The sequence below is a fragment of the Engystomops pustulosus genome, chromosome 5 (assembly GCF_040894005.1).
Source record: "Engystomops pustulosus chromosome 5, aEngPut4.maternal, whole genome shotgun sequence".
In the NCBI taxonomy this organism is placed as follows: Eukaryota; Metazoa; Chordata; class Amphibia; order Anura; family Leptodactylidae; genus Engystomops; species Engystomops pustulosus.
This window is the reverse complement of record NC_092415.1, coordinates 14,705,993-14,720,089: the sequence shown is the minus strand read 5'-3', so window position 1 is coordinate 14,720,089 and position 14,097 is coordinate 14,705,993.

The following is a 14,097-nucleotide window of genomic DNA, read 5'->3' as shown; positions in this document are numbered from 1 at the left end:
TTAGCGTGAATGCCGGCGCAGATGCGACACAATCCGATCGCGTGCACCAAAATCACAGGGAAAATACGGGAAACCCGACGAGAATGCGGCCGCGGAGCCCTTAGTAAATGACCCCCAAAATGTCCGTCATTACAGGTCCAACATTTCTACCATTTACTCAACTTTCCACGATTCTTCAAATAAACCAAATGATCATATTGTGCAGCGATACGTCCCCTCCGATGTACCATTCATTCAGGGATGTGAGAAAGCTGGGTCGCATGTAATATGGATGTTTTCTGCTTTTTCCATATTACTGTAAAGCAACTGGTTGCATAGTTGTACATCTTCTTTTATGTCATTGAACATTCAAGACTTCGAGTCAAGTCTTCTGGAGAGCCATAGAGACACTGTCCTGAAGAGTCATGCATTCTAAAGAGTCATTGAGGTGGAGTCACTGACCTGAAAAGTAATGAATTCTAAAGAGTCATTGAGGTTGAGTCACAGACTTAAAGAGTCATGCATTTTGGAGAATTATTAAGGCAGAGCCACTAACCTGAAAAGTCATGTCTTCTGGAGAGCCATAGGGACAGAGTCATTGGGGCACATTTACTTACTAGCTCTGTCGCAATCCCAGAAAGTCCGAATCAGTCGATGGCGCGTCCCCTGATTTCTGTTGCATGAAAGCCAGCATGATAGCACCATACCTGTCACAGCGGCGCAAATCCTGAAAACCTCGTAAAACCCGATGAAAGTGTGATCCGCTGACCCCTAGTAAATAAGTCCCATTGAGGTGGATCCTAAAGAATCATGTATTCTCTAGCATTGTGGATGTGGATTAACTGTCCTGAAGAGTCACGTATTGTTTAGAGTCATGAAGGTGGAGCCACTATCCAACTATTCCGAAGAGCCATGTATTCTTATAGGTTATAAAAACAGCTACTATCCTGAAGAGTTATGTCCTAAGAGACAAGGAGGAAGATCCACAGTCCTGAAGAGTCATGTATTTATGTGGGTTAGGGAGGCAGAACCCCTGTTCTGAAGAGTCATGTTTTTCAAAGATTCATTTAGGTGGAGTCACTTTGCTGAAGAGAGTCATGTCTTCTGGGGATCCATAGAGGCAGAGCCACTGTCCTGAAGAGTCGTACATTCTAAAGAGTCAATGGGGCTCATTTACTAAGGGTCCGAACACAGAACTTTCGTCAGGTTTCCCGAATATTTCCATTTTGCATCAAATTGCCACCGGGATTTTGGCACACGCGATCGGATTTTGGCGCATCGGCACCAGCTTGCACGCGACAGAAATCAGGGGCCTGGCCATCGGAATTTAAAAAAGGATTTGTGTCGCAAGATCAAGCACTCACATGCACCAGGAAGAAGCAGGTGACCTCGGCGCAGAAGAGACACATGCAGGAACTCGGGCGCACAATGTTAGTGAATCGCGCCGGACCCGAATGCTAGTCGGACAACGCACCGCGGGATCAAGATGGGACCGGGTAAATAAATCTGCCCCAATGAGTTGAAACCAAAAGCATTGTGTATTCCATAGTCTCATGGAGGTGGAGTTACTGTCCATAAGAGTCATGTCTTCTGGAGAGTCATAGAGGTAAAGCCAATGTCCTGTAGAGTCATAACTTCTAAAGTGTAATTTATGTAGATTCATGGAGTCACGGAGGTGGAGTAACGAAGGGGACACAAGGAGCTCCTCTATGTTTGCACTTTCTAATATTGGACTGCATGACTATTCAGGCTAGTGTGGCTCCACCTCCATGACTCTTCATCAGTGATTAACCTACAGAGCACTCAACATGATGTTGTTTTTGAAGCCTCAAATCAAGTGACAGGTTCCCTTTAAGAACTTTAGGGCAACTGAGGCCAAGACATAAATTGAGTGCATTTGGCGCCCCTCCTCGTACTTGCACCTGAATTATCAGCTCCGCGTGCGGCTCCACATAAGCTTCTCCTTTGATCGTAGCAAAAAAAAAATCTAATCTTTTCTTAGGAAACTTTTGGCTCCGATCCCAAATCCGTTGTTAAACAAAATGTATTTGAGAGAAAACCTGATCTCCTCCATTATAACCGCGACATAGAAGAATATGTCACTCCACAAACACAAGAGACCCCTGATGGTACCGGAGATAAGCGGCCGCCCAGACACCGGAGCCTATCCCTGTCACATCTGTATTTACTGATAATATGAGATAATCCGGGGGAACTCCGACTTCTATTACACCACAGGATTACCCGAGGGGATACAGCTATAGGACGGCTGCAGAAATGTAAATATTCAACATTGTATAAGATAGAAATATGTTCACATAATGGGGCTCATTTACTAAGGGCTCCACGGCCGCACTTTCGTCGGGTTTCCCGGCGATTTCTGTTTTGGGTGAAATTCGGAGGACGGATTCGGACAATGCGCCGGATTTAACATTTTGAATTGTGTCGCAAGACACGCACTTACAAGCACCGGGAAGAAGCAGGTGAACTCCAGCGGATCTCAGGGGGGAACCGACGGATGCAGGAAAGCGGGCGCACGAGCTACGTGAATTGCAGAAGACCCGAATCCTTGTCGAACAACACACCGCGGGACCGCGACTGGACCGGGAAAGTAAATCTGCCCAAATATGTTCCAACTCTGGGGCCCCTTAATAGAGATGAGGGCCCATCATCCTTTGCCCCTGCAGACAGGACAGGGTCTGTCACTAAAAATCTATAATATATCAAATCTGCACAGCCAAACTTTCCCATCACAAAAAATCTATTGCAAATTTTTGGCAGCACATTGCCACCACTAGGAGGAGCTCTTTCTATTGCTGTATATTGTTTCCTCCAATCAGTTACACAGAACTTGCAAACAATTGATAGATAAATAGGAGACCATTTATATTTGTAGGTATTGCAGAGAAAAAGTACAGCAAAGGGTTCATATATACTGGTCAGAGGCTTGTATGTTGGGTGAAGGATCCAGACTAAAGAAGGAGGACAATTACTTAATTTGAATATAAAGATCTTACACCAGACATATTAACATATACAGACCTCAGACCAGACATGATAAAATGCAGAATGCAGACCAGAAAGTTAAAGAAATACAGACCCCAGACCTGTGAACTTATACAGACCCCAGACCAGAGAGGTAAAGAAACATAGACCCCAGACCAGACATGTAATCAAATACAGACCCCAGACCTGTGAACTTATACAGACCCCAGACTAGAGAGGTAAAGAAACATAGACCCCAGACCAGACATGTAATCAAATACAGACCCCAGACCTGTGAACTTATACAGACCCCAGACCAGAGAGGTAAAGAAACATAGACCCCAGACCAGACATGTAATCAAATACAGACCCCTGACCTGTGAACTTATACAGACCCCAGACCAGAGAGGTAAAGAAACATAGACCCCAGACCAGACATGTAATCAAATACAGACCCCAGACCTGTGAACTTATATAGACCCCAGACCAGAGAGGTAAAGAAACATAGACCCCAGACCAGACATGTAATCAAATACAGACCCCAGACCTGTGAACTTATACAGACCCCAGACCAGAGAGGTAAAGAAAAACAGACACCAGACCAGACATGTAATCAAATAAAGACCCCAGACCTGTGAACTTATATAGACCCCAGACCAGAGAGGTAAAGAAATACCTGTATTCTGGGCCCGGCTGCATCCAGGCCCCAAGAAAAGGCCAGGCCCCAGTGCGGGATGCTGCAGATGTAATTTAATACAAACCCCAGACATGTAAACGTATACAGACCCTAGACCAGACATGTAAACATTCACAGGCTCTCGACTGAACTTGTAAACAAATAAAGATCCCAGATCAATCATGTAAACAAGTAAACATATACAGACCCAGGAATGGGCCTTGATTCAAATCCAGACCCCAGAAAACATCTGTAAACAAACAAGACCCTATAAAGAAATACACAACACAAGACCAAACCCCTGAACCAGTACAGATCCCCAACTCCCTAATGAATTAGACCATCTGGTCCTTTTATCTCTTATTAGGGGGTACAGGATGTATCTGGGGTGGGGATATTCTGGCCGGCTACATCCACCGGGATGAATTTTTCTCTAGTCCCCTCCATTCCCAAACAATCAACGTTATAAGTTTCAGTATCTAGTGTTAATTAGGCTCCCTACTGACAAGTGGGTGGTCCTGGGCGGAGCAGAAAGACTGGGAACATCCTACCTGACTATAAAAAGGCTATTGGGGCGTGTTGGTCTATTAGAGGAGTTGCTCGAGGATTTAATGGTCACTCCTGTCCTGCCCCTGCAGATTGTGGGGTTCCTACTGCTAAACCCTTCAAGGATTATAGGATTGGGGTTCCCCCAGCAGACTGAGCACCGGGACAGTCACTGGGGGTCATTTACTAAGGGCGTTTTCCTGACGAGTTACCCGAATATTTCCGATTTGTGACGATTTTCTCTGAATTGCCCCGGGTTTTTGCCGCATGCGATCGGATTGTGGCGCATCGGCGCTGGCATGCACGTGACGGAAATCGCGGGGGGGTCGAACGAAAACCCGACGGATTCGGAAAAACCGCTGCATTTTATAAAAAAAATTGCTCGCACGCGCCATACTTACCTGCACCAGGAAGAGATCAGTGAACTCGGCGGACCTCGGTGCAGCAGCGACACCTGGTGGACATCGGGCGCAGGACCTTCATGAATCGCCGGAAGACCCGAACGCTCGTCCGAGAAGCCGCCGCTGGAACGTGAATGGACCGGGTAAGTAAATGTGCCTCACTGCGTTCACTTACATTTATTTACGAGTTCACCGAAAGTGCATTATCCGACCATAATACCCTACGCCGCGATTCACTAAGATCCTACGCCCGATATCCTGCATGTGTTGCTTCCCCACAGCTGCGGCAAAAATCGATGGCGTGCGCCAAACTCCTAGCGCAGACACCTGCTAATTACCTGTCCAAGCTGTGCAAACCCCAAAAAAGGGGCACAGTCCAACAAAAATGCAGCCCCACTGTGTGAGAGATACAGAAGCTGAACCCAACCTGCAGCTCCATTTATTCCCGGGAAATGTGACCTTGATCCATGGTGGTCCCAGCATGTATCCCCCTGGCTCAAGGCTACATGGTAAGATTGTGCGGTTACATTGTAGCATCCAGAGTTGCCATGGTTACTACAGTACAAGCAGAACTGGCACAACAGTAACAAAACACAAATCCCAGCAACTCAGAAACACCAGACATAACATGATTACTGTATCATTATCCTTACTTACCTAGGACTGATCTGGCAAGCTCTGCGCAATCTGTGTGCGGAGTATAAATAAAGGAATTATTATTATTATTCATTATTATAAAGCTGAGCGCTACCTTTCGTTTTCCTATAAGTTATTCTATCCAAGTCCTGATGATGGCAGCAGTTACCTGCTTGACTATGGTTTCCATAGTATATCTAACTATCATCTATCACCACCATAGGATCAACACAATGGGGGACATAGTTTTTTTAGACTGTTTTTGGCATTTTTTTGCGCAAAAAGGTGGTGTAGTTTGTTAATTTGGCGCATGTTTGCAACTTTTTCTGGCGCACGGCAACGTCCGGCACTTTTGGTTTTGAGTCCCTGCGCCTCATCTGACATAATGAGCGGCTGCTATACAGATGTTTGCTCAACATCTATCACAATTTTGCGCTTAAAAAGTCTCAAAAATGCACCAACTTCACATTTCATTACTAAAAACAAAGGTTTTCTCTTCCCAAATGAAAAAATTCCCTCTATGCAACATAAAAAATCCTTCAGAGAAGTTTTAAAATGTAAAATTTCTCCAGTACTGACTTCATCATTGTCTATGGGATCATCTCTGGGAGTGATTATTGTCTATGGGATCATCTCTGGGAGTGATTATTGTCTATGGGATCATCTCTGGGAGTGATTATTGTCTTATTGTACAGATCGGAGAATATTATCAGTCTCCATTTACTGTACATTATAATAAAAAAGGCAAAGACTCATTGGAGCAAGAATTTTTTTTATTTTTTTTCCATCTCTGTAACTTTTAGCCCCTGCAGTTACATGACAATGTGCTCCGGACATTGTACAAGCTGAGACATTGGGGCTCATTTACTTACCCTGTCCATTCGCGATCCAGCGGCGTGTTCTCCGACGAGGATTCGGGTTCTGCCGGGATTCACTAAGGTTGTGCGCCTGATGTCCACCAGGTGTCGCTGCTGCGCTGAGGTCCTCCGGAGTTCACCTGGTTCTTCTCCTTGGTGCATGTAAGTGCTGACCTTTTATTTTTTTTAAATACCCCTGGTTTTTCCGAATCCGTCAGGTTTTCCAACGGCCACGGCATCCGATTTCCTTCGCATTCAAGCCGGTGCCGATGTGACACAATCCGATCGCGTGCGCCAAAAACCCGAGGCAATTCAGGGACAAACAGCGCAAAACGGTAATATTCGGGAAACACTGCAATTCGGCCCCTTAGTAAATGAGCCCCATTATGTGCAGAGATGAAGCCCTGAACCTTCTGTCACTTTTTCTCTCCTTTCATTATTAGTCACAAATAAGATTTACTTTTTAGGCTAAAATTATAGACAAATTTGGCGCAAATTAATCGGCACATGCAACTATTCAAAAACACATTTACTAAGGCAAAACTAGATCCATCATAGATCACAAGGCAAAAAAAAGAACAAACCAGGCGAACCTGAGACCCCACTATGATAAAGGTTCCCCGTTGTGTTAAAACGTTGCACACAATTAGAAAACTATATTGGGGCTTATTTACTGAGGGTCACGGATCGCACTTTCATTGGACGGTTCACAGATTTTGGGATTTGCACAGCTTTGACAGGTATGTAACAGGGGTTTCCGCTGGGATTGTGCTGCACACGATCGGATTGTGGCGCAGCTTTGCTGCTATCGTGTGACACAAATGGGGGGGGCTACCGTCGGACAATCTGACTGATTCAGACTAAGCGTGGGATTTAAGATACAAATTGTGTCGCAAGATCAAGCACCTACATGCACCAGGAAGAAGAAGGTGAACTCCGGGGACCTGAGCGGGGAAGCGACACATGCAGGATATCGGGCGCACGATCTTAGTGAATCGCGGCACAGGGCATTATACACGGACAATGCACTTTCGTGAACTCCGCAGGACAGGTAAGTAAATGTGCCCCATCTTTTTTCTTCCGAAAACAGTGCCACACCTGTCCACAAGTTGTGTCTGGTAACTGCATTGATGAAATAGGGCTGTGTGGTAAAACCACATGCCACCAGTGGAGAGTGGGGGCGCTGTGGAGAGCAGTCACATATCTCCATTATTATGAGTGAGATTTTTATAGAGAAGGCGACTTATGGACTTAGCAGAGCCGGGTCCGTATCTTCCACGAGGAGGTGACTCTTCTGTATGCGGCTGATAACTTTTATTGCAATTAAAATCCAATCTTATCTGCAGCCCACACACGTTCCACAACAGAAGGTTTTATAACTTTATTAGTCAGTAAATGACATGTCATTATGTAATGAGAGAAGAATGGAAAGTCTCAAGGACGCGGCGGCAGAATATTTGACAATTGTATAAACCGGATCTGGAGTTCACACGCAACAAAAGAATCAGTACAAGAGCTCATTAATATTCACATTATTATGCTCCCAGAATTCCATGCTCTGTCCTACCAGGACCCTAGAGCAGTGGGGACACAAAATACTCAATATACAGTAAATAATACCGCACATCTAAAATATTGCCATATGGTCCTTATTATAGTTAGCATTCTGGGGCACATTTACTTACCGGGTCCTGTCGCGATCCCGCGGTGCGTTGTCAGACGAGGATTCGGGTCTGCCGCGATTCACTAAGGTCGTGCGCCCGATATCTTGCAGGTGTCTCTGCTGCGCCGAGGTCCACCGGAGTTCACCTTCTTCTTCGTCCCGGTGCATGTGAGTGCTGATCTTGCGACACAATTAGTTTTTTAAATTCCGTGTTTTTTCCGAATCCGTCGGGTTGTCCAACGGCAACGCCCACCAATCTCTGTTGCGTGCAAGCCCGCGCGATGCACCACAATCCGATCGCTTGCGACAAATACAGGAGCAATTCGGAAATATTCTGGAAACCCAACGAAAGTGTGGCATTCGGACCCTTACAAAATGAGCCCCACTATGTCCAAATTAAGAAAAAAATAGTGCACATGCAGTACTAATAGCGTTATACAGTGACCATGCAGTATCCACCCATTAGGGCCTCACCGGCTCGGTCATGAGAAAGAGCAAAATATAGAGCAGGTCCTCCAGGGAGCCAATCGCTCACTTAACTCCACCCATAATTGACTCACCACGCCCCCTTTAACCCAATAAAATCGGGTTAAAAGTTGAGTGAAGTGGGATAACTGATTGGCCTGAGGCTCCCTATTATACTGTACATTTAATAAGGAGCCATTCAGATGCCAGAGTAGCGGGCTCTTCTTAGTGAGCGAAGCCTAACGAGCCAGATCACTAAGAAGAGCCGGACTTCCCATCACTACTTCTGACCCAGAGCCTTGCAAGGAGCTTATACTCACTGAAGAGTACATGCTGAGTTTACTAACCAATGGGCACCTGGGGATTCTGCAGGAATGTTGCAATACAAATGTTGCAATATAATCAATACTACATTGTAACCCTCTAGTGACAGGCATATAATACTGCAGGTGATAGATGATATTCTGATACTAGGTAACAGCAAAGGATAAAACTGTTAGGGAATTTCCAGAGATGTAGAATTCCTAATGGTAGCTTAATACAGTCTACCAGCTAGCCAGGAGGATAACTAGAGCTAACTTTTAGTAATGACCCGTCCAGCGGGCCATTGCACTCATATAAAAATTACTAAACTGTACACTATGAATAGCGTCAAACAGTGCCCATACGGTACAAATAGTGTCATACAGTGCCCATATAAATGCTGTTATCATATTATAGCCATAGAAATAGTGTAATGCAGTGCTTAGTACCAAGCAGGGTACTATGGGGCCAGATTTATTAGGGCTGTACGTCATAAATCTGGACCACGGCCAGGAATTTCCCTGTGTCTGCACACAAGCTTATAGCCGGTGCCCATTCAGGTGCAAGTTATAGCGCAACCCTATGCCAGGCCAGACACAGCATAGCCGGAGCCCCCTGATAAATAGGGTGTTAGGGGTGCTTGGGGGGGGTCATCATGTGCTGGTGCACAGTTCACTTATGGTATGAGCGCGTCTATAGAAATATTGTTAATATACAGTTTACATCTGAACATATTGGGGATCATTTACTAAGGCTTGCGGATCGCACTTTTGTCGGACTGTGCACCGTTTTCGGGGATTACACGGCTGTGACAGGTATTTAACAGGTGCCTGTGCTGGGATTGTGTCACACGCTGTGGCTTTCATGCGTCACAGGTTAGGGGGCGGGCCGTCGGACGATCTGACTGATTCGGACTTATTGTGGGATTTAACTTTCAAATTGTCGCAATTCAATGCACTTACATGCACCAGGAAGAAGAAGGTGAACTCCAGGGACCTGAGCGGGGAAGCGACACATGCAGGATATCTGGCGCACGATCTTGGTGAATCACCGCACATTATAGATGCACAATACAGTATACTCTAAAAATAATGTTATTTTTTTAATATATTGCTGTTCCTTTGATTTGTCCCCCCCCCTCGGGTATGAGGGCAGCACCCGGTACTGTCACTCCGCTCACATGTGTGACTCCTCATCAGCTGTTACGGTAATCGTCCTCACTGATGTGTATTGTGCTTCATTCCTAGTAGAAGAGTCATTGCTCTGTGTAACCACAATGAGCGTTACTAATGACACCGCCATCAGCGTCCGAGGACCGGGGGCTCAGTGTGGACGGATCGGCCACAGATGGTTTATTCCAGATGATATCATGTAAATACCCTGACATGACGGCTCCATGAATCACTGCCTCTTCCAGATCAGGAAGTAAATGGACACATGAGGGACATCATCTAACAACAAGACTCCACCAGAAGATGACTTGACTTATCGAATAAACCTTAGAGGGGCTTCCAGAAACTACTTTACGATCAGTCTCCTGGCCATAGTCATAAAACATCAAATGGAGTCCAATCTTCACTGGCCTCAGGAAGGAGAATGTCTGGCTCTAAGTCTTAACCGAGAGGTGGCCACCTGTACTATAACATCTGTGTCCTTCAAAGGAACGTGGCTGAACCTTGGGTCATTGCTTCTCAACTCAATCTGACTATTCCCAATAATCTAGAGAACCTTGATTGTTGCTTTGTTCAGGCTCATATATAGATGGGGATTAGAATTGAAGGTACTTATCAACCACGTGTGGGTCTGAGGAAGACACTGGCCCAACTGTACAGAACTTGGTACAGATGTTGTGAAGCTTCAAGTTTGGCATGTGGTTGCTGAGGGTGTCTCATTGCAACATCGTTGATGTTTGCTTTGTTGCCATCTTCCTTCTAGGAATCTTGAGTTAAATTCTCTGGATGGTTTGGTAACCTCATAGGACTTCTCGAGACAGAACCTCCATACAGGTTCTCACCACCTATTAAAGGTCTCAGGAATGAGAGTGTCTTGCCCCAAGTCTTGGTGTACAGGTGGCCATCTGTCTTCTGACTAGGAAACTCGATCTCTGGTTATTGCTTCAGAACTAGAGTTCAGTGACATCTATAAAATAGTAACAGATGGGTCAGGGTCATATACAAGAGGAAGACTTTAGGAGATCCAGAGTTATTTGTAATCTTTTGGTCCAACAATCAAGAATCTGCTAAGAAGACACAAACCCAACAGTAAGGTTCTTGATAAGCATTGAGGACTTTAAAGGGAACCTGTCACCAGGAGACCCATTTTTAGCACTCCCCCAGTCCCCACAGAGCATAGTACATACACTGCCAAAGTGTTTTTGTATAAAAAATAAGTTTTACAGAAAAAAAGATATGTTATATTGTACCTTTCATTAGCATCTGCTGTGTGACTAGGGAGTGGCCTAATGGGAGGGGCTGGAAAGGAGCAGTTCCCCCCCCCCCACCCTTGGGAAACATTTGGCCTTTTCAAATATATGAATAACTCCCCACACTCGGGATTGGCTGCAGAGGAGCAGGGGGCGTCGCTAAGCCAAGTGATGGGTGTTTTCATATATTTGAAAAGGTCACATGGAGTAGCTGTTCCCCAAAGGTGGGGGGGAACTGCTCCTTTCCAGCCCCTCCCAGTGGGCAACTGCCTAGTCACACAGCAGATGCTAATGAAAGGTACAATATAACATATCTTTTTTTCTGTAAAACCTATTTTTAATACAAAAACACTTTGGCAGCGTATCTACTATGCTCTGTGGGGACTGGGGGAGTGCTAAAAATGGGTCTCCTGGTGACAGGTTTCCTTTAAGCTTTAGATTTGGCATTGGCTATTGAATAAGCCTGATCGCAGTGATTGCCATGCTCCAGGTGACATCTGATGGTGGGAATTGTTTTCCCCTTTATTTTGTCCACAATTTCATTCACTGAGATTATAGGACCTCTGGGAGGAGAATCTTCATGAAGATCATCACCACCCATTAAAGTGATGGATGAAGCCACTGTGGAACGGACCTCCTCTCTCCTAGGCCCTACAGTAGCTTAATGGGCTACCTCTGTGTTGCATATGTCAAAAATTCCTTTGGTCACATTTGCCCTTGCACTAGGATTATATGTGACGAGGTGGACCTGAGTCAAAGGTAAATACAGGAAGATCTTCCCCATCCTGGAATGATAGGACTTGTTATCTTCCTTTTCTAGAAGCTTGTATGTCTGTAGCCTCTTGCTCTGTTTTGCAGTTCTCTCTGTGTGCTGCTTGGAGAAGACCTAGCCGCTGTGACTCATTCATCCCCCTCCCCTCTCCATAGACTCTTATTTAAGATGACATTTTAGTAAGCAAGAGGGAAATTTGTGAATTATTCATATTGAAAATGAAATTAGGAATGAAAAAGGTAGAATGATAAAAGACAAAGAAAACATTTTTTGATTTATGTGGCCAGTTGATTCTCTTGTCTCAGGCGGCACCACCAGCAGCAAGGTGGGGGGGAGGGGTGGAGTCACCTGTTACAAAGCCGGTCCTGACACTTAAAAATTGTGTCTCTTAACACCCAATGTCAATAGGGGTATAAGACTGCATGGAGAGCCCACCTACTGGGTTATATATTTCTACTGCAGGGGGCGCCATTCTAGAGCCTCTTATAGTTACTTTAACTTTATGCAAAGTTTTTTGATGTTAGAGACAATTTCAATATATTATAAATTCCTTGACATCATATACGAGACTCTTTTTGCATTTTGTTTTATCTTTTTTTTGTTTGTTTTAGCAGTGATGAATCTGATGAGTAAGGTAAGGAATTGTATGTTCAATTAAACAAGAGGAAGGTAAATAATTGATGGCGCTGACCTGACGACTCCTGCTGAGTTTTTAAATAATATATTAGATTTTCACAAAGTCGGAGATTTAATATTCTCTGCACATTCATTTAGTCGAGCAAAGTATTACCGACTGACGGATCATTTTATCCGGCAAACCCCGGAACGGTGCGGAACATCATCGTCGGTCGTGTCATTGTCGGGACATATGGAGATCTTAGAAACCCATTTAACAAGAATTCAATTCTGCAATCGGTGACAATATATAGACTGATGGCACCAGGTCCAGAGGCTTGGGCTACAGGGTAACTTTCAGCTACATGAAAATTTTGGTAAATTTTGGTAAACTCTTTATTAATTTTTCATGTTTCTCCTTGCCCCAACCTTCGTTATTCTGAAGGTCAACCAAACTATTTTGATAGGACTGGTGAACTATCTAAAGGGTACAGTGTTTGTCTAGTGTTCATGGGCATGAAAAGGATTGGGCATGTTGAGTTTCCATGTACCCAAATCTACAGAAAGAAGATACCAAAGATGTTAGGCAACCTGCTCTTCCTATTGAAAAAAAATTTGACTTTTGGTGGGGACCAATAGCTACAACTAGAGATGTATCGACAACCTTAGAACTTTGCCACCCAAGAGTAGATTCACTTCTTAAGGATTCCTATTCGTGAGATCCATGAGCACCTTTAAAATTAGAGGCACACACAGTACAAGAAGAGTAAAAAATAGCGCTACTCTCCACCTCAATCTAATTGGTTCCTCAAAAAATTGGTTCCTCAAAACTTGGGTTCTATGGAACGTTGAGAGCCATTGGGCTTACCTGGTCCATTTGTGATCCCGCGGTGCGTTGTTCGACGTGGATTCAGGTTCTGCCAGGATTCACTAAGGTCCATGCGCCCCCGATATCCAGTAGGTGTTGCTGCTGCGCCGAGGTCCGCCGGAGTTCACCTGCTTCTTCCCGGTGCATGTAAGTGCTTGATCTTGCGACACATTTTGTTTTATTAATCCCGTGTTTTTTTCGCATCCGTTGGGTTGTCCGACGGCCCACGCCCCCCCATTTCTGTTGCGTGAAAGCTGGCGCGATTGCGCCAAAATCCAATCACGTGCGCCAAAATCCCAGCAGAATTCAGCACAAAACGGAAAAATTCAGGAAACTTGACGAAAATGCGGCCGCGGAGCCCATAGTAAATTGGCCCCATTGAGTCCGTGAGACCCGAATGATTTCTGCCATTGTGTTATTCTGTTTTTGTGCTTCATGATAAGGTTGGCACCTTCTATACAACCACATTCTGTGATACTATACAGGGCTCAAATTATAGGACACCATCATCAGGTATAGAAGCTAGAACTTGTTCATCCATCACACCAATAAAAAGGAAAGACTGGGAGAAAACCCCAGACCTTGGAATTTGACCTTGTGGAGGAACCCCATTATTAAGTCTTAGTGTAGTCTGAAGATCGATGGAGAAGGATTTAGCTAGAAGAACCTCAAAAACATCTCCCTGCATCCTAGTAAGAATGACATTGAAAGTAGTCAAATATTACAGTTAGGTAAGGTCACCGCCACATTTTTCAAGTTTGGTAGATTTGTCCTTTGGATTCTCCAAAATTCTGGAAACTTTTGTTTTGTATTCACCAAGACAAACAAGATAATTGGAAAAGGAAGGAAGGGCCGCATTGTATAGCGAGACAATAAGCCGCGTAATGAGCGCGTGTTGTTTCAGATGAA